Here is a 19,655-nt window from a genome sequence, read left to right as displayed (position 1 = left end):
CACCCGACAATTTTGGAACGTAAAACCATTTACGAAATTTATTCATCCATTTATTTGACATCTTTGAGGCTACTATTTTTTAAAATAAAGGAAATAATCTAGTCCTGTGTCTAACATATCACAACATGCATGCATTCGTACTAATGCAAACCGATACAGAATATATAAATCCTGCAAAGAATTTTTTTTAAATATTTCAAACGCTGAAAATTTCTTTAAAAAGCGTACTCTGTCATATGCGATTATTTATTCTTTTTTAGTATTACTCTTAAAAGAACTGGTCGGTTCAGTATCTTCTATACGTGCACATATACGTACAATAAAAACGTAAAATGAAATAAAATACAAACGAAGACTTAAAACGAAGAAAAATCGTATTTACTTTGTAACCGTGTACGGAATATCCGTTGGTCATTATCGGGGGCAAAGACAGAGAGGCCAAGCAAAAAGACAAAGAGGCCTATATGCTGGCGACGCTATCTCTTTCCACAAAAATAAAGTATATATTTGGCTAAGCCGTGATAACTGACTCTCTTGGTATGGATTCGCGTATCGGTCGCGTTCGACGTATCATTATCTATACACGAACGTACACGAACAGAAGCGCAGCTTGCAATTCGGCACGACCTCCTGCGCACGAATTACGAGCACGAAAACGACGGTAGGTTACCAAAAGGATCGATAACGCCCGAGATAGGAACACTTTGATGTCACAGAACGGGGAATAATCCGTCTTACACTAAAGATACGCAAAATTCTTATCTGGATAATTATTCCCAAATAGCAATAAAAATTACACAATTTTCTATTTGAGAATCTCTGAATAAAAATTACACAATTTTCTATTTGAGAATCTCTGAATAAAAATTACACAATTTTCAATTTGAGAATCTCTGAATAAAAATTAGAATTTTAATTTAAATCAATGCATAGTAATCAATTCTTACTCGATAACTTAATAGTTCGAGGAATGTAGGAAAAGGTGAAACTTCTTGTAGTTTAAAGAACAATGTGGAAAAGTTTCGCTTTAATTCATTTTGTTTGTACCCCATTACACCTCATTGTTTCGATTCCTGGAACGATTGCAGCAGGTGTACTCGGGTGAATTTCTTTGTTTCTTTTGTATATATGTTTCGCTTTTATCGTGTACGTATTTGTGATACCGTGCTCGAGTGACGTCAAAGAGCGATTGCAAGCAGTGTGCGTTGGGAAAACATGACTCTCGGTGTCTGAGAGTCCCGCTTCGACTCGGTGAACGGAAGATCTCAGTTCGCGGAGTGTTGACTCGATCGGTATTACCGTATGCTGGTAAACAAAATTAGGTTTTGTCGTTTGAAATAGAGGGCGGCAATATTTATCCTCGAACAGTGATATTTAAAAGGATAACTTGTATCGAGAATGATATATAGCGAGTCGATTCACGGAACGACGTCCGTTTTTTAACTTGGAATTTATTTCCAAATATATTGTTACATAATAAATTTTAATCAATTATCTAATCAGCATCGTTGATTATCATTTGTTCATTTGTTTTGTCCATTTAGCAGGCAAATTAATAATTGCTACCTATAGAAGCTGCTCCAAAAACAGAATTATTTGCTCACTTATTTATTTTATATTTTAGATGCGGAGGAAACGAAATAGAATAGAACATGAAAATATGAAAAGTGAACGTTGCAAAACCTAGTCTTACTCGGTGGTAGCAGAATTAATTTTTAGCGATGTTAGAAAATGTTTTAATAGAGAAAACGATGCTTTGCAAGGGTACGCTTTGTTCGGATAATAGAATCTTCTGATAATAGACCACTTGGATAATGGAACCTTCGGGTAACGGAGGTTTGAATAATAGAGACTCTAGGGTACTTGGAGTAGAGCCAGGAGGTCTCGTTGTTCTGAATAATTCTTCAAGTCAGATTTTAATTCTTCTTTCCCATTTTATTTTTACAATTGCCCCCTCACCTTGCTTTCTCCGCCGTTGTTTGAAATGTTTTCTTGTTGTTGAACTTATATATTCCTTGTTCTTCGTTATGAAGATGCACCTATTACATTCTTTACTTTTTAATATATTTTGTGTTACAGTACGAACCTTCTACATTCTCAATCTGATCTCTGTTACAATGAACTTTAGTAGCCATCAAATTTTGCTTAACACAATGACATAATACATCCATAGATTCGTTATAATGGAAATGTGGTTGTGAACTTGGATGATAGGTAACATGCAACAGAATGTCGAATAAATTTCACGTAACAAAATGGCAATTAAATATTTCTACTTAAGCTACAGTTAGAAACGGATTAATTTAAAGGCACAGAATTCATTTCTACAGCAGATATATTAAAATCGGATGAGGACAAGTTGAATGTTTATCCTGACAACGTCAGAACTGTCAAAAGGTTTATGGGGGTTCCCTTTTCTTGAGATCTATTGAAGGAAGCCATCCGTTGGCTTACGTCACAGTCATGTGGCCGACGACGAAACACAAAAGACGCACACCATGGCCGCTCGACACGAATTGAATTGCAAAGAGCTCTCCGGCAGACTGACGCGTTGAATCCTTTTAACCCCTCGCACGGGTCATCGATAATCTTTTTTCTTATTATTTCCCACGCCACTACGTCCTCAGCCTCTTCCTTGTTGCCACTGGGACTCCGTTCTTTAATTCGCTCAATTTATTCTGGGTTGCCTTAGGGAAGACGTTTCTTCTAATTAGTGGTCTTAGTACTGTAGAACCTCCATTATCGCTGAAGATTACGAAGATTCTATTATGCAAATAGAGTATTCTTAATCCTGTTCATACAAATAATATTTCATTTAACGTATCTCACTCTGGAATTGTTAAAAATAAAGTCTGGTGAAAATGTGGAAAAATCTGTAAAAGAATTTTTACATTCGTACTCTTCTTTTCCAATTAAGAATTTTCCTTTGTCGTTATCAAGCATGATAGAAATACCTCCTGTCGTTCCCCGGTTAATACAGATTACATATCTCTAACGAGATAAAGCACACAGTGACTTCTCGGTAATTGCAAATAAATCTGCGAGATCTCAGAATATACAATAAATAATTCTCGTAATTAAATTGACGCTTGTATCAACAATTTTTACGTATACCAATCAGCGAACAACAAAGGCATCATCGTCGATAAATTATTTTGGTTGCAGCGATAACATTAATCTTATTTGATCTCTGAATGGGCTCTTGGAATGCGTGCCTGAGGGAAGATTAAAGCTTTTATGGTTTATCTTTATAAATTAACGATAAATTTATCTTAGAAAGGCACAGAATTCATTTCACCGCGGTTCTAGCGTAACCCTAACGAAACGAAATTAAAATAAGGAAACGTAGAGAAGTACATGCAGAAGGGAAGCGTGACGCGAATTGTCGCGCAATTATGTCAATTGAATCATTTTTCGCGTACTCGCAATTACGTCTACGCCATCGTCGAGATTTTCGTGTGTAAACTCTGTCGCCAGACGACGGGGAGCAGCTTTTACTAGCGACTGTCAGTTACGCATTTCCCTCGTAAAAGCAATTCGAAACGTGTTTTCTTGGCGAACTGTTTATTAGACCCTCTGGCACAGGGAAACGTTCGAGCGACGATGGCGCTAAATTTATAAACGCGAGAATGCAATAACGCTTGTTACTCGATGGAACCGTTTTGTTGGAAGATTTGTGGATTTACATGGTGTTCACCCACCTGAGCTAAATTCTTTACGGGTGATTTTATACATTGGAATAGAACGATGATTAAGAATAGGGAAATTGCGCATGAGATTCTTTTTAAAAGAATGTTTTACGTAAAGAACTTTTTCTTTACATTCTCTAATAAAGACAAGCAGAAATTCAATGTACATTATTACACAGAACAAGAATGCATCAAATACTGAAATAAAATAATTACATCAATACTTCGTACATTCTTATGTTTTAGTTCGTACAGTTCTTATAGACAATATTTCGATTCTATACAATTACTATAATTAAATATAATAATACTTACTTAATAATTACTATTCTATACAATTGATAATGTTCCTTACACTCGATTCAAAAAATATATTCAAGATATCCTGAGAAGATGACGAATCTTCTAACTTCTAATTCAGTCATTCGACCGACCGCGTTGGAAATAGAATAACTTTACTTTACTTTTACTCCGCTTTTAATTTTTTTCAAAGAGACATTGCACCGTGAAAATTGTTGTTTTCTATGATGTTGGTGCAATTTTTGTTAAAGTAATTTGAGAACAACTCGTACGCATAGAACGCGATATAATTAAGTATCCTTTCGTTTCCATCGCCATTCGAGAGATGAATGCGTGGTCGACTATCGCCAAACGCAGTGCCGTGACGCGATCGCGTGGCGCCCCGACCTTCGAGCCAGCGCCAAATTTGGCCGACTCGCAATTGGAATCGGCAACCTACTGACACACTAATCGGCGCATCGACCAACGCCATGTCACGAAACCGTGTTTGCACCGTTCCTCGCCGAACTAGGCGACCCGTGCAAAATGACTTGTTCTCGAGTCACAGAGCACGCCGATCGCATCTCCATCGGACTAATTGCGTTTCGTGGCGCAATACTCTGCCTCTGGAAGGAATACGTATTACGATCAATGTGAACGTTGAGAAATATACAGGGTGGGGCAATAACTTAAGGGATGAAACACTAGGACCCTACCCTTAGGAGTTCAAGTATTAAGAGTTTCTTGGAATTTTTTTTTTTTGCGAAGTATTAATGTAATGGTCTTGAGAACTTTGAAGATAACTTAAGGGATGAAACACTAGGACCCTACCCATAGGAGTTCAAGTATTAAGAGTTTCTTGGAATTTTTTTTTTGCGAAGTATTAATGTAATGGTCTTGAGAACTTTGAAGATAATTTAGGTATGTTTCAAAGTATATTTGGTAATGTTTTTATTTCATTTCACCCAGAAATCTTTGGATAGGGAGTATATGTGTCTGAAATGTAATGGCACCCCTATTTAATGTCACGTAAGCGACACTAACTGCCATTTGTGCTCGGTATACTTCTACAATTCATCATGGCAACACGCTACAATAATATTTGGTAATTACCGAGAAATTGAAAGTAAAGTAAACAAAAGTTCGTGAAAATTATGATGCACATAATCGACCTAATATGCTTGCTATTCGTCGAATCGTTGCGAAATTCGAGAAGGATTGCACCCGCCGCGATACTAAACAGAGAATATCGTATCGCAGTCGCAGCCGTTGCGAGGTTGCTCTAATTTTGGCCGAAGAATCATGCTTTCAAATGGAAGTTCATATTCGAAGCTCCACGAACACTGGACGAATCAGAAATAAATATCGAACATTGCCACGTTGTATTTCAAAATAAAAAAGAAAAACGTGTTCCATTTTAAACGATTGTTGTTTTATTCCATTTTAACGTCGTGTCTTTCTTAGTTAGTGGAAAACCTTTTAAAAAATAACTCAAGACGCTAACAACAACAAAATCTCGAAGCGAAAAGGGTTCAACGTGGCCCACATTTGGCCAGGTGCGCGACTCGACGTAAACGAAAATTCCTGGCCGTGTAACCGATTCGTAACGAGGAAGGAATCCGCGCGAAGGAGGTCGCGGGGGCAGAAGACACCCGACGACCGGAAGACGCTCGTCGACCGCACGCAACAAGCGTGGCCACGCGCGAAATCTCGCGCGGCTGGACTAAAAGCACCTCGCCGCGCGTGGCGTAGCGTATGATTCACCTCGTCGCGCTCGCGGCTAAAGAGAGTACCCGAGACTCTATAAATAATGCGTTTTCTGACTCATCCGGCCAATGTGCCATCGGGGCTGCCGAATGGCCTCTAAAATCACCGCGACCCCTTCGCGTATTCGGATGGCCATCGATCTAGATTCAATTATCCGAAGATTAACACGTTTGCTGGCCGCGTCATCCAGAAACAGATGACAGATTTTAGTTTTGAAACAAGGGAGGTGCTAACGAGGAAATGTGACGTTTGTGACATACAACGAAGCATGGATAGAACCGGGGACAAATGGATGGATATGAAATAGTGGAATGGGGAAAGGGGGAGAGGGTGCGAACGGAAAGAAGCTTTTTACCGACAATGAGATTGATTTTCAATCCCTTGATTCTTACGACGAGCGTGAAATCTGTTCATTTTTTCATTAAGGAACGGTTAGGATTATGTCTTTAACGAAGTCATTTTAGTTTAAAGGTAACTCGATATATATTCAAAAATGTTCGTCTCGGGACTTTGCCTTGCCTGTCCGCTTCGACTGTTTCTGCCGACCTGACGAAAATTGATAAAGTCCAAACAGCGCCATAAATGGAATCGTTAATTTTGTGAAATAATTATTAGCGATAGGGGAGGCAAATTAGGGATGAGCGACAGGTACCCTCGAAGCGCCCCTATAATTCCACGTGCACGCGACGGAAACCGCGAATTCCTCGCGTTCCTTGGACTCGTATTCGCGAACACAGAATTTCGCGTGCACGTTTTGGCGAATTCTCCACCGACGAAACGGCGGAACGTATCCGACGAACGAAATTCGAAATTGGAACTCGAGGCACGGGCGAAATTCACGCGATTCCAGCTCGACGTTTGCAACACGAATGAAAATCAATGAACCCTTCATTGGAAAGGGAGTATCGGTCGTATGGGGCGCCAGTTTAGCTTAAGGGTGGATTATCTGCGGTCTTTCGAGCTGTTACATGCAGGTGCATCGGATATTTTCCCGATTAGCTTCGCTCATGAATTGTACAGCCTCCAACGAGCTAATCTTGCATCGTTTTCAATGCATGAAATGTAATCAATTTATTAACAACTGTATTCGTCTTCGTTGCCAGCTCTCGATTCAACATTTTTTTTTTTTTTTTTGTCAGTTTACAAATTTGTAGAATTTGAACAGTGCTCGTACTCTCTGTTCTCGAAGTTCTTGAAATTTCGCTCTCGACGCATAGGTATCAATTTTTATCTCACACTCAGGTTGCATAACAACGTTTCCGATACAAGGGTCATCGTTTACAAAATCTCCGGTAGCACGTTATCGTCGTTCTCGTGATTACTACAAATTGTTTGCCACCTCAGCAGCGAACTGGATACACTTGTATATAATAACGCGCCGAAGACTTTGTAAACAAGTAATTCGACGGTCGTTAAGATTAATCCTTTCTCGAGCCTTTCATCGAGGTCGATTTAATTAAACAAACACCGTCTCATCGACCAGGCTTTACGAGCAATGCAACCGTCTTCGCGTGTGCATCCCTCGTTATTTATTTACTTACTAAACAACAGGTGGTCCTCTACACGCAAGATTCGTTATATCATTAATTAAGAGTATTTACTGTTTATTCACAAACTGTGCCACTCTTCATTACTTGTATGTATTAGACATTTTTTTTTATAGATGTAACGATTATTATTTAACGACAACAGGAAGCTCACTGTTATATTAACTCGTGTAACTCAGTGTAAATTCAATTGCAACATTTATTGGTAAGGAATTGAAAAATAGATAAATAAGAGCTTGCTCGAGATTGCTAAATTATTATTTAACTTGCCTGTACGTCTGTGAATGATATTGGAAAAATTTCTATTTTCCTAAGAAAATATTCGAACGTTAAAAATAGAATTATAGCTTGTTAAGACTGAATAAATTATTTGATTTTAATTTGACTGTCTATGAATGATGATGGAAAAACTCCAATTTTCCTAAGAATATCTTTGAAAAATTAAAAACTCAAGTATAGCTTATTCAAACCTTCATAAATTATTACTTTTTAATTTGTCTGTTCGTCTATTAATAATGATAGAAAAACTCCAATTTCCCTAAGAATATCTTTGAAAAATTAAAAACTCAAGCATAGCTTATTCAAACCTTCATAAATTATTACTTTTTAATTTGTCTGTTCGTCTATTAATAATGATAGAAAAACTCCAATTTTCCTAAGAATATCTTTGAAAAATTAAAAACTCAAGCATAGCTTATTCGAACCTTCATAAATTATTACTTTTTAATTTGTCTGTTCGTCTACGAATAATGATGGAAAAATTTCAATGTTCCTAAGGAAATTCTCGAAGGCAATAGAAGTACAGCTTGTACGTTAGGATAAGATCGTCATTGTATGTTGAGCAAGCGTTTACGCATCGTAGATCACGTGTCGAAGTGCGTGCGCGTTCCTGTCCACGGCTACGCTTCTAAATTGTGCCGCGTACCCGAATCGGCTTCATTCCGCATGCCATCGGCAAGCTGGTGGTCATCGCGTCTGCTACCATTATCGGGAGCGTCGACGAAGCTCGCGTTCTAGTTGCCACACGTTTCGCGTTGCTTTTTATTAAACTCGTTCCCACGCGTACAGCATACGACAATTCGACAATTTGGACACGTACAAACACGTTCGAGCACGTCATCCGATGTGTCATCTTTTTGTTGGATAAGAAATACACGTCAAGAAATGACGACCATCAAGTTGAGATTGTAATGCAGATTAGTTTGATAGTAAATACTTGTATTTAAACTAGATTTGTAAACATGTAAATATAAAGAGTTCGAGTCACTTTCTACACTTAGTAATTTAGAGAAATGATAACCTAAAATTATAATTAGCCATTTTTTAGTAATAGTTGGATTAGTTTTAAATATCGAACGATAGCCACATTTATTTTAAGACTAATGAAGTTGAAATAATAAAATATAATTCTGCGACGTGTTCGCTTCCGTCAATTTTCAGTTGTAGCTACCGGTTGAATTTCTAGGTGCGTTGTAGGGGGCCATCGAATCCAGGATCGAGATACGAAGAATGGATCCATGGGGAAACGAAGTTCGTCGCGGAATCATACCGCTTCTCGTTCCATTTGTCCGCAGTTTCTTTCGGTTCACCTGATTCCCTTTCGTCGGCCGTCTTTTCATCGCGAGAGCAGCCAGCCACTTTCTAACCCAATTCCCCGCATTACTTGCCACACTACGGTGTATTAGGCAATTTCACGGCCGATACTGGGTCTAGGTCCTCGTCAGCCAGAGAATACTAATTTCACGAGGCCAAGTCTCTTGAAAAACCACGCATGCCTTAGTCTGGCGAAAAAAAACTGACACCAAGTTGACGTGGAAGCGTTTTTGAGCTGAAAAGTTTTCTAGGAACATTGATTTCTTATTCGTATCGTCTAACGCTGCATATGGACATTTGGACAATTGCTAAATAACGCTGTGATCTAAGTACATAATTTGTTTTAATTCTGTGCTGATAGCTTTATCACGAAAGGTTATCATCAGAGTGGTAATTTCGCAGCTCCAGACTCTGCTATTATTTAACATTAATGTATTTTATTATTTGTATTTGGAAAAAATGTACCAATGATAATTATTATCAACTTCTTGTCTGAACAATCTAACAATTGGGAAATAAATAAAGGAACATGAGTATATTAATATTTACAATAGCATTAAGCATCCATTAAATATATAAATATATAAATATACAAATACACAAGTACACGAACGTATAAAAATATACAAGTTCCCAGTTAAATGATTCGTGAGTAAATAACTTCCGCAGATAATTCGATGCAAATTGACCGAGAAGTAGACGAATATGCATGGGAATCGAAGGCATAGCCCACAATTTCTGGAGCGTTTTATCTGTAAACTCGATTAGAAGCTCGGGAATCGAACGAGTCCTTTAACGATCGCTCGTTCCAGCTCGCCGTTAACTTTTAACGTTAAAGTTTCGCAACGGTTCGCGGCCGCGAGCTCGAACCACGGATTACGCAACGGTAGCCCAGATCCGGGCGCTAGCAATTAGAAACTCCTCGGTGTATTCATCGGCGTTATCGGTTTATTAAACTGTAGTTAGAAAATTTCGACGTACCTCGGCTCGTTTCGCAATCGTAGACCGCCGTTGCGGCGACGGGGCGAACGTTTTCAGTTTAATCTAACGTAAATTGGTAATTCCTCTTTCAAACCACTTGTTTCGATCTTTAATCGGTTTCCGTTGCGCGGAAACTTGCATTCGCGATCGATAAGAAATAATCCTTCTTTCGATCATCGTCATCTTCTCCGGTCGGAATGTCGTCGACATACAAATTGGCTCGGAGGGGACGCACGAGACGAGTTTTCTACGATCTCGATCTTGATCTCGAAACATCTCGAAACATGCATATCGATCTCGAAATTTCGACAGTTTCGAATATATAATCTCGATCTCGACGAGATCTTGACGAGATTCCGACAAGATTGGTAATACAGTTAAAAATGTGCAAACATTCTCGGAATATATTACTAAAGAATTGAATATCAACACTTACAAATTTTACCAAACTCCTTCCATATGTTAATTCAACAAACACTGTAAAGTTCACTCAGAAAACATCAGGAATCGTGATACCCCATAAAATTTCAATTAATATTAATTTAAGGTAAATACTGAAATAGAAATTTCTGTTCCTGCTCTCCCAGGATACTTTACCTTGACTATTTTTCAAAAGCGTACTCGTCATAAAAAGCGAACCCATAGAAACGGGCTTTTACATCTAACGCGATTCTCCTAATGACCGGATGATCCGTGCCGCGATCAACTTGTACAGGCAACCTGACGTTCTTGTAAACCCGTTCGCGGGGGCTTCGTAAGTCGGCGACGTTAACGGTTACAACGGTGGCGCCAACAGCCGAATCGATAAGCTGTGTCGAACTTTTCTGACTCTTTTTACGGAGCCAGTCGTTCCGCTTCCGGTGCAGAACGCTTGTGCTTGCGTCTTCCTTTAACCCTTGACGGTGACTAGAAGTCGCTACCCGAAAGATTCTCGTGTTGAATGAAATTGTAGCCTCGAGGGACGATTTACGCGTTGCATATTCTTACATTTCGTAGTTTTATACGTTTAGGTGTACATGGGAAAATACCAAATGCGGTAAACATACGCCAAGTTTCAACAAGCATGCGTGTACTCATTAAAAATGATATGCAAATTGTAATCACGCTGGCAAGATGTCATAAATAATGATAAAAATTATAGCATTCAATAAAATTTATTCAATGTACGATAAATTTATTCTTATGTTTTATTCTAAAAACGGACAGAATTTGCCGGTAGACCAATATGCAAAATTACTTACATCAAGTAGAAACATATGCCAAAGACATATTTATTTCTGAAATATTTATCTTCGTATGTGTTATATAATATTCAAACTGTGGATTTCATGCGTGAATCATGTTATGTCCAAATGGTGGAAATTTCATGTTTTAAATAGCAATAGAAAATACAACGTTATTCAAGTCCTTCTTTCAAGATAAATTCTACGTACCAATGGGAATCAAAAAGTCTTTTTCCCTTCGCATCTTATAAGTCGTTTTTGAGACACAAATGCGTTCACTGATCTATCAGGACTCTCGAATACGTTAACTAAGGAAATTTTTCTTTCGAAACGAACGAAAGGAGGGAAATAAGTGGAAGGAACGAAGTTAATGCGATTCGCTCGGTTCGAAACGTGATATTTATAAATTAGCCGAGAAAGCAGACGCGTTACCATGGACTTCCTTAAATCCTAGCCTCGACGGCGAATTTTATATGTCGCGTGTCGCAACGCTCGCTTTCACTCGATGCGATTTAATTCGTGAACTTTCAAATACCGCGCGACGGTTCTCCCCCCGCGTTCGCGCAATTGTATCATTTTTCACGCGTTACCGTAATCGCTCGGTTACGCGCACGCTCGCGATGATGTCGCAGGCGGTGAACGCGGCCACTGAAACGAGATATCGCCGCCAAGAAAGCTTGCGACTGAAATTAATCGTTTATCCCGCTTCGTGTCGCCGATCCACTCAGAAATTTAGCGAACGGGGGTTGCAAGCTAGAAACTAATGCGTCGCTACTATTTATGTCAATTTTATGTACCATTTAATTCTGTTTTAGATCCATTTAAAAGATTTTTTTTTTAATTCGCTCAAATTTAAGTCTCAGAAGAATCAATTGATTGCTTTATTTTTGAGAATAAATGTACGCGTTATATTATTAGTAATCGGAAGTTATGTTGTGAATTATTTCTGCTTAAATAAATTAAGAATTTCTTTCTAAAGATCAACATCTCTGGTCTAATTTAACTGAAATCAAGATTACTGTCTGTACTTTATTTGCTATTATAACTAATTCAATTTTTTTCTTTTTGTTTCAGGTAAGTTACAAAAACTGTACAATCCACGGTTAATTTTCAAAGGAATTTCTCGTCACAGGTATTTATTATAATTAGCAATCGTCGCCAAAAGGACTTCGTACAGACTTAAGAATAATCTACCAAAACAAGTCATTCACTTTCGCATGATAGTCTATCCTTAAAATCGTTTTTGAACGAAAATGGAAAAGGGCACCGTGTTTAGGTCCCCGTGACCTTTATTTCTACAAAAATTCAAATTTTTTCGACGCGCGTCAATTAACGAATTTCCCTCGTTAGTCGCGACTGACGTCGAATCAACGATCATTGTGCGTGTAATTACTTAAACAAAATGGGAGTCTAACGATTGACATTGTTCCCTGGTCAGCAGAAATCGTTCTCGGAGTCGGCGAGCAGGCCAGGTTAATGGGGTAACGTGTCACGGCGGCTTGTCATTTCGCACCGCTCGCACACAAGCGGTTACTTTCACTTGGCGCGACTTATTTTCTACCGCGTGGATGAGCGTGCAAACCTGCGCGCAAGCGATTAAACATTTTTAATCAATTTGAATTTTCAAAGGAATTTATTTTTCTCTGTTCGAATACACGCAAACCAAAGCAGTTTTTATCCGTAAATGGATTTTATTTATTTATTTATTTAGTTCATTATTAACGTGGGACACACCTTTGGTACTTGAAATACATAACGCGAAGACAGCTTAAGACATACAGATTGCAAAAAGATACATAAGTTTTCGATGTAAATCAAAATGCAATTTAGGAACCGAAATTATAAGTCATTTTAACCCTTAAATGGACAATGTTGTTTTTAAACAACATACTAAACATCACAGATAAAATTGATGAATGCGCAATGTAGTTTATAAACAACACTCACATTATTGCAAAAAAAAGTATAGTAAATTCATGTCTAGATTTGTTTACTTATTTTTCCTAGACAGTAATACATGTCTATTACACAAATATATTTTTTTAAAACGTGAAACAAAAATCGTCCATTTAAGGGTTAAAGAAGATAACAATTATTGACCATGCCGCTACCGAGATATAATTCATTAAAATCTGAAACTGGACGTAGAGAAGTTGCACAGTAACAGTCATCGTTGTCCAACCTACAATCGTTTCTTGAGTATTACGAGTAAATCTATAGTTTCCAATTAATTTCCAAATGTATGTCAAATTTCCAATTATACCGTTAAACGTGATTATCTCAGAAGAACTACCTTAAGTTGAATAGGACTTGTCACTGGTGCTCACCGGCCAGTGTTCGGACATATTAAGTAGAAATAGGATCGTCCATGGTTAGACAATTTACGCAAACCGCGTAACTGCGAGTCACCTCTCGAGTGCAACGGGGCAGCAGCGTGTCCGGAGCTGCGAAATGGGTTAAACAACGCTCGTTTCGCTCGGAGCCGAGAACTTCGTACAGTGAACAGATAGAAAGGGGACGCGAAAACGCACGAGGACGGTGAAGTCACCAAACGCAATCGCGGCACGCTGTTTATTTCACGCACCGCGCTGTGCGAAAAACGAAGGTGCACCTATACGCGGCCGACCTTGTGCCAAATGCCGCTTCATCCTCAGCCAGGGACACCCGATCGCGGTTACGTTTGTCGTCTTTTTCTTTTTTTTTCTCGCTCCTTCTCTGCGCCAAGACGCCGAGCGCAAGTTCGACTCGATCTTCAAAGAGGAATTATTTCTTTTCTCGCCACGGAAAAGCTGTTTCTTTATCATTTTTCGTTGAACGAAGTACGCAAGATTTTTATTCGAAACCTTACAGATGCTTGTTCTCCTGTTTCAGCATGACGTAGAAATTCTTATGGAAAGATTTATTCAATTATACAATTATTGTATAAATATATTGTATCATAAATACAATATATGTATTTTTGTATAAATATTACAGATATTCATGTTCATTGAAGAAAGTCTACATTAAATGAAAGGTTTGATATTTCCAAATAAATGTTTCATTATAATTATACAGGGTGTCCCACGTACCACTTTTCGCGATTTTTCAAGTACTTGTGATACTCTGACAAAAAAATATTTTAAACAAATATTGATCAGTTTTCGATCGGCTATACATCGCAATAAATAAAAGTTGTAAAGAAAATTTTTGCTTAGTATTATATGTGAATAAATCTTACACGTGTACCTGTATATTTATGATGAGACATTTATTTAGAAACATCAAACTTATCATTTAATTTAAATGTCTTCTTCGATGGACATAGAGGATACGAATACTTATTGTATATACTAGTGTAACACTACCAATGGTGTTACTCGTAATTAGACTGCAGATCTGTATGCATTTATAGGAAATTTAAATTGCACACAGCGTGCAATATTAAAACAAAATATATTGAAAGTAGAACTCAAAGGAGCTCTCGTCCATTCAACGTGGAATATAAATTCATTTTATAATTTTCATTGAACGAATTACATAACAAAAATTGTCGACAGCGTTCAGCAATTATCAATGCTGAGAACAGAATACGCAAGTCGCGTTCGTTTATTATACAGAGGCGTCGATCGACGTGAACACGAATCGCGACGATTGCATCACGTTGAATAAACGGTGGGAACACTCCGATTTAAGAAACGACTTTAAAGTGGCTTTCCGAGGTGACTCGGTCGCGGTTCAGCGTCGCCGTCGCGTGTGAATGACACTTCGCTTCCGAGCGAATAAACGACGATGAACTTCGCGCGGCGACGCGTTACTCGCGATGGCTTTTGTGAAATTTCTTTTGCTTCCCCTTTCATTCGCGCCACGTATAGAAGCACGAAAGCGAACGTCGATCGGTGGGCGTCCATTGTTCCCAGGCGCCAGGTACACGCCTTGTTGCGGCGTCTCCTTTGCGACTCGATGACTTCGCTAATGACTTTCCCTGAGGCGAAGTTAAAGAATCTATTTGAACGCGAAAGGTTGCGAATACGGTTAAAGGGATAATTGGAGGAAATTACATGAATCGTAAAATTGTTAAATAAGAGTGTAGTATAATGTAGAATATTGTTTCGTTTTGTTTGTATTAGGTGTTGAAATTCATTCTGCTCTCCTTTTTTTTTACATAACTCGATATAGAAACCATATTTTGGTTTCGTGCCATCTCAATAAAAAGCTTCAAAGAAAACACGCGCTTCTCAACAAGTTGCTGTGACGTATCTCGCGTGATCATTGTTACTTAAATTTCGACGTCGATTTCGTTATTTAGATACGAGCATTTCGATCAATAATATGCTACAATGAAGGATGCACATGCGTAGAAGCATGACCAACCCGCTGTTGACAATCCTACCCGAATTCTTTCAGCTACCCTTCTTTCCAGCTTGCAATGGTACACCTTCTCGGTTCCACGCGAGATAAAAGAGCGCGTGGAAGACGCAAGGGTCGCCGTTCGCTTCGTATTTCATCGGTCTTTCGTTATTTGATTACGTCACGTGGTACCCATGGGGCCCTCGACTCGATTTCCCGGAGCTCCAGCGACGGATCGCGAAACTTTTCTCGGTACGCTTCTGTCTCGATAAGCAGAGGATCGGGGATTCGTGCAGCCTCCACGTTAAATGGCGGACACGAGGAAGGCGCGCCAGACGGGTCTCGATTATTACGAGCGGAATTGAATTAAGCGCGAGTGGGGCAATTCTCTGTTGGATACACGGTAGACCCTGTATAATAGGCCAGGGATGGGCAAACTTTTATCTAGATGAACATCTCAAGCAACGAACCAAACATACGTACTTCATTTTGTTATTGAAACTTTCGGGGTCAAGATAACGTCGTGTTCGATGTTATTACGAGTAGACTGCGGAATGATTATTTATGAAAGAAAATATAAAATATGCAAGCGAAAAGAGTACGTAAACATTTGCTAGTTAAAAATTCCTCCAATTAACATATAAAATAATTGTTTCGACGATGTTTCATTTGGAAAATAGTGATACTAATGTTTATTAAATTTTCAAGTCATTTTTTTAATACTATTGATAGTTTTTCGAGTAATTTAAACGCAAACTATGCGCGGTATACGTACAGATGCGGAATGATGAGAACGAAACGTTACGCAGTCTCGAGCATCACTTCGGTTTTAAACAAACTCTTCTGTCTTTATATTCTCGTTCTGCTTGGAAAGAGATTATTATTATCCCGTCGGCGATTCGCGGTTTCCTTTCACGGGCTGGAAACACTGTCGCGATTATCGCGTTTTTATCGGGGCTCCTGATAGCGCAGACCACTCGAGTCTACGCTGTTCGCGGCTCTTTGTCAGCTGCATCGAGTGCAACCGTCACCCATGCGCATGAAGAGATTAATGCAAAAAGAAAGAGGGGAACATCCTTTGAATGCAGTCTGCGCCGACGGTATTTTTTACGTGTGTTAATTTTTATCGAACGAAATGTCCAGTAAAATGCAATTTAATCGCAATATCACGATCGTGTCGTTTCACTTAGGTGAATTTTTCGGACGGGATTCTGTCATCGTTTACAACTATTTGCAGTTCAATAATATCACCATGGCAACGAATTCATGAAATAATTTATGATCAGTTCAAGTTTTATTTATTGTAATATAAATTATACTAACAGGTGATTGAAAAGAAGGGGAAATTACAAATTTTAGTATTATAGCGATACATACGTAAATATTATACCGCGGGACATGTTTCATTTATTTAAATTAAATGTTGAGTTTGGATTTAGAATCAGCGCCCCCGAAAACCCCGGTACACAAAGTTTCATCCAAATCCAGTGACTTTTCGTATTTTGTTCTGTTCTTGGATCCGCCATTTTGAATTTCTATCTTTGGAGTTTAGATTCGGAGTCAGCGTCCCCTAAAACCCCTAGGTACCAAGTTTTCGCATTTTTCGCATTCTATGCCTCCGTATTGGGTCCGCCATTTTGAATTTGTAAATTTTTTTAGCTTAGATTTGGAATCAGCAACCCCAAAAACCCCTGTTGACTAAGTTTCATCCAAATCGAATCACTTTTCCACACTTTGGTCAGCCATATTGGATCCGCCATTTTGTATTTCTAAATTTTGAGTTCAGATTTGAAATCAGCGACCCCGAAAACCCTTATAGACCAAGTTTCATCCAAAACCAGTTACTTTCGCATTTCGGTCCGCCGTGGTGGATCCGCCATTTTGAATTTGTCAATTTTGAGTTCAGATTTCAAAATCAGCGACCCCAAATACCTCTGTATACCAAGTTTCATCAAAATCGGTCGTAAGGAAAAATAGATACGTTCGTATTTCTCCTAAAGAACTTTGAAGGGTTTCCCAACCAGGAAATACTACAATGTTTACTATTGTTTCTCGGAATTTCGAGGGTTGTTCCTTCAGGAATACTCTAATGTTTACTACTATTTCTCCGAATTGCAATGACCTTGCAAGGACGCTGGAGGCCACTGCATCTGTCATAAATGCCTATAAAATCGAAAACTTTAAGGTGTCATAGCTCAGCGAGGAATCATCCGATTTGATTCTAACAAAACGCAAATCGAAGGGCGGAATTTCTACTATCTAATAGGTTAGTATCATTATTGTCAGATACTCATAAACAATTGTTTTTTAATAAAAATAGATGAGACTTCGAAGTGTCGTACTTCGGCATGGATCGTCCGATTCGATTCAAACAAAATGCAAATTAAAGAGCGGAATTTCTACCATCTAATAAACATTTACTCTCTTTGTTAGATACTCTCAAACAATTGTTTATTCATAAAAATGAATGTGATATCCTAAAAAATGGATCATACATAAGTTCCTATGATTGCTGTCGTTACGCATGTCAATTTATACTTAAGACAGCCACGCATTTTCTTTCTGAACGCAAGGTATCCTACGACGTGTGAAAAAAAAATGCGAGAGGTTCGTCCTTCCAGTGAAATTTTAACCAACGACTTTTGCTCCCTTCGCGAAACTTTCATATCGCCTCCTCGCACTGTTCAACCTTTCAAGGAGAAGAGGGGAATCCTCTGTGTCCTCGATACGTGAACGTCCGTGAGAAAAATATCCCTTCCTTCGCTGAGATCATGATCGGATTGTCTCTTGTCGTTTTAAGAATGTGCTTTTTATATTTTCCTCCAGTTTTACTGAGTTCTACTAGGGACATTGGATCTTTGATTAATTTTGAGAATTTTGGAATTCTTGTCGATTTTTTAAAAATACAAGAGGAATTACGATGGCAACTAGAGAATCGGGTATAATTATTGGGAGACGTTTCGGAGTCCATAGTCGGTATACTGACGATGCATAGCGAAGGTCGGCGCGGTCCATCGATCATTCGAGGATCGACCATGCATCGCGATACGATTCTAATTGCCGCTTTCGACGCGTCGCACGAAATACGTTCGGTCCGTTGACCGATTTCAAAATGTCAGGAGGCGTTACGCCGCGGAAAGAAGAAAGGATTTCGCAGGAATCGAGGAAGAGAAAGGATGAAGGGGGGCAACGCCAAGGAGGGAGAGAGGGTTTACCACTCGAACGTTGCGAAATACACTCGGTCGTGGTTGGCTGACTTTCGATGAAATTCAATCGCACGAAAAACGACTGCGCTCTTGTTTGTTGGAAACGAACGTTAATTCTCGAAAGCATGGAAGCCGGACTTCTTATGCCTCGTGTGTCCGCTAGGAAAAAACAATTCGGCCGAAACGAGAACCGTGCGTCTTGAACTGGGTCATTTTTCGAAAATATTTTATGTACTTTTCGTGAAACATTTCACTATATTGGAAATATTATGTGTATTAAATAGATGAGTTTATTTATACACTTGCGGTATTTTCTTCTTCTTTTTTTTTTTTTTTTTTTGGAGGCAGAATATGAAGAATAAAAAAAAATACTCTAAGGAACCTAACAATGCAAATGGAAATTGAATTTCAATAAAAATTCATATATACTCCACAATGAAATTTCTCAAAGAAAATTCCTAATCTAGTAAACGTCCCGTTCTAAACTCTTCGATCTTCAAATCCATTTCACGAATTATAGCCCTCGAAAAAAATATCATTGGACGTGATTAATTTTATCACCCAATGATATTAAAGAACGTTACACGGAAAGACTCGACGAGAAAATTTGAACGTAAACGTTTCACCGCCTCTGGAACGTACGGCGCCGGCGAAACGAAGGAAAACGTGCTCATAGAGCCCGGTGTTCATAAAACAAGCTTCTCGGTGCAATTTGCGATTTTCTACTCCAGTAATGCGAGCGACTTGCTCGCCTTTGTTCGTCGAATGTTGCGCGCCATCATCGACCAGCGTGTATTTATAACGCTGCGGTGCGATTGTATAACAAAGAATTGTGTGACACAATTGTGAAAGCAAAAACCTACGAAAGATTAATAAGAAAGTTGACGCAATTGGCGATAATCTTCTTTGTGTTCGACGGTTTGCCGAGCGGAGGCATGTCGATTGCAGAATGCAGTGGAAAATCGCATTTTACGCGTACATGCTTACTTTCGAATATTTTCTTGGTTTGTTGCTTTTTAGTTTCTCTGTTAAGAGGTGTTA

The 19,655-nt window shown here is 38.8% G+C and overlaps 1 protein-coding gene across 1 annotated transcript in view; it reads left to right on the top strand.

Moving 5' to 3' along the window:
- The window catches only part of LOC128875347 (RNA polymerase II elongation factor Ell), a 163,557-nt gene that overhangs the window by 124,676 nt on the left and 19,226 nt on the right, over nucleotides 1–19,655 (top strand). The gene's annotated exons all lie outside the window — the stretch shown is intronic.

The sequence above is a fragment of the Hylaeus volcanicus genome, chromosome 4, assembly GCF_026283585.1.
Source record: "Hylaeus volcanicus isolate JK05 chromosome 4, UHH_iyHylVolc1.0_haploid, whole genome shotgun sequence".
Classification (NCBI taxonomy): domain Eukaryota; kingdom Metazoa; phylum Arthropoda; class Insecta; order Hymenoptera; family Colletidae; genus Hylaeus; species Hylaeus volcanicus.
This window is presented reverse-complemented; position numbering and strand designations above follow the sequence as displayed.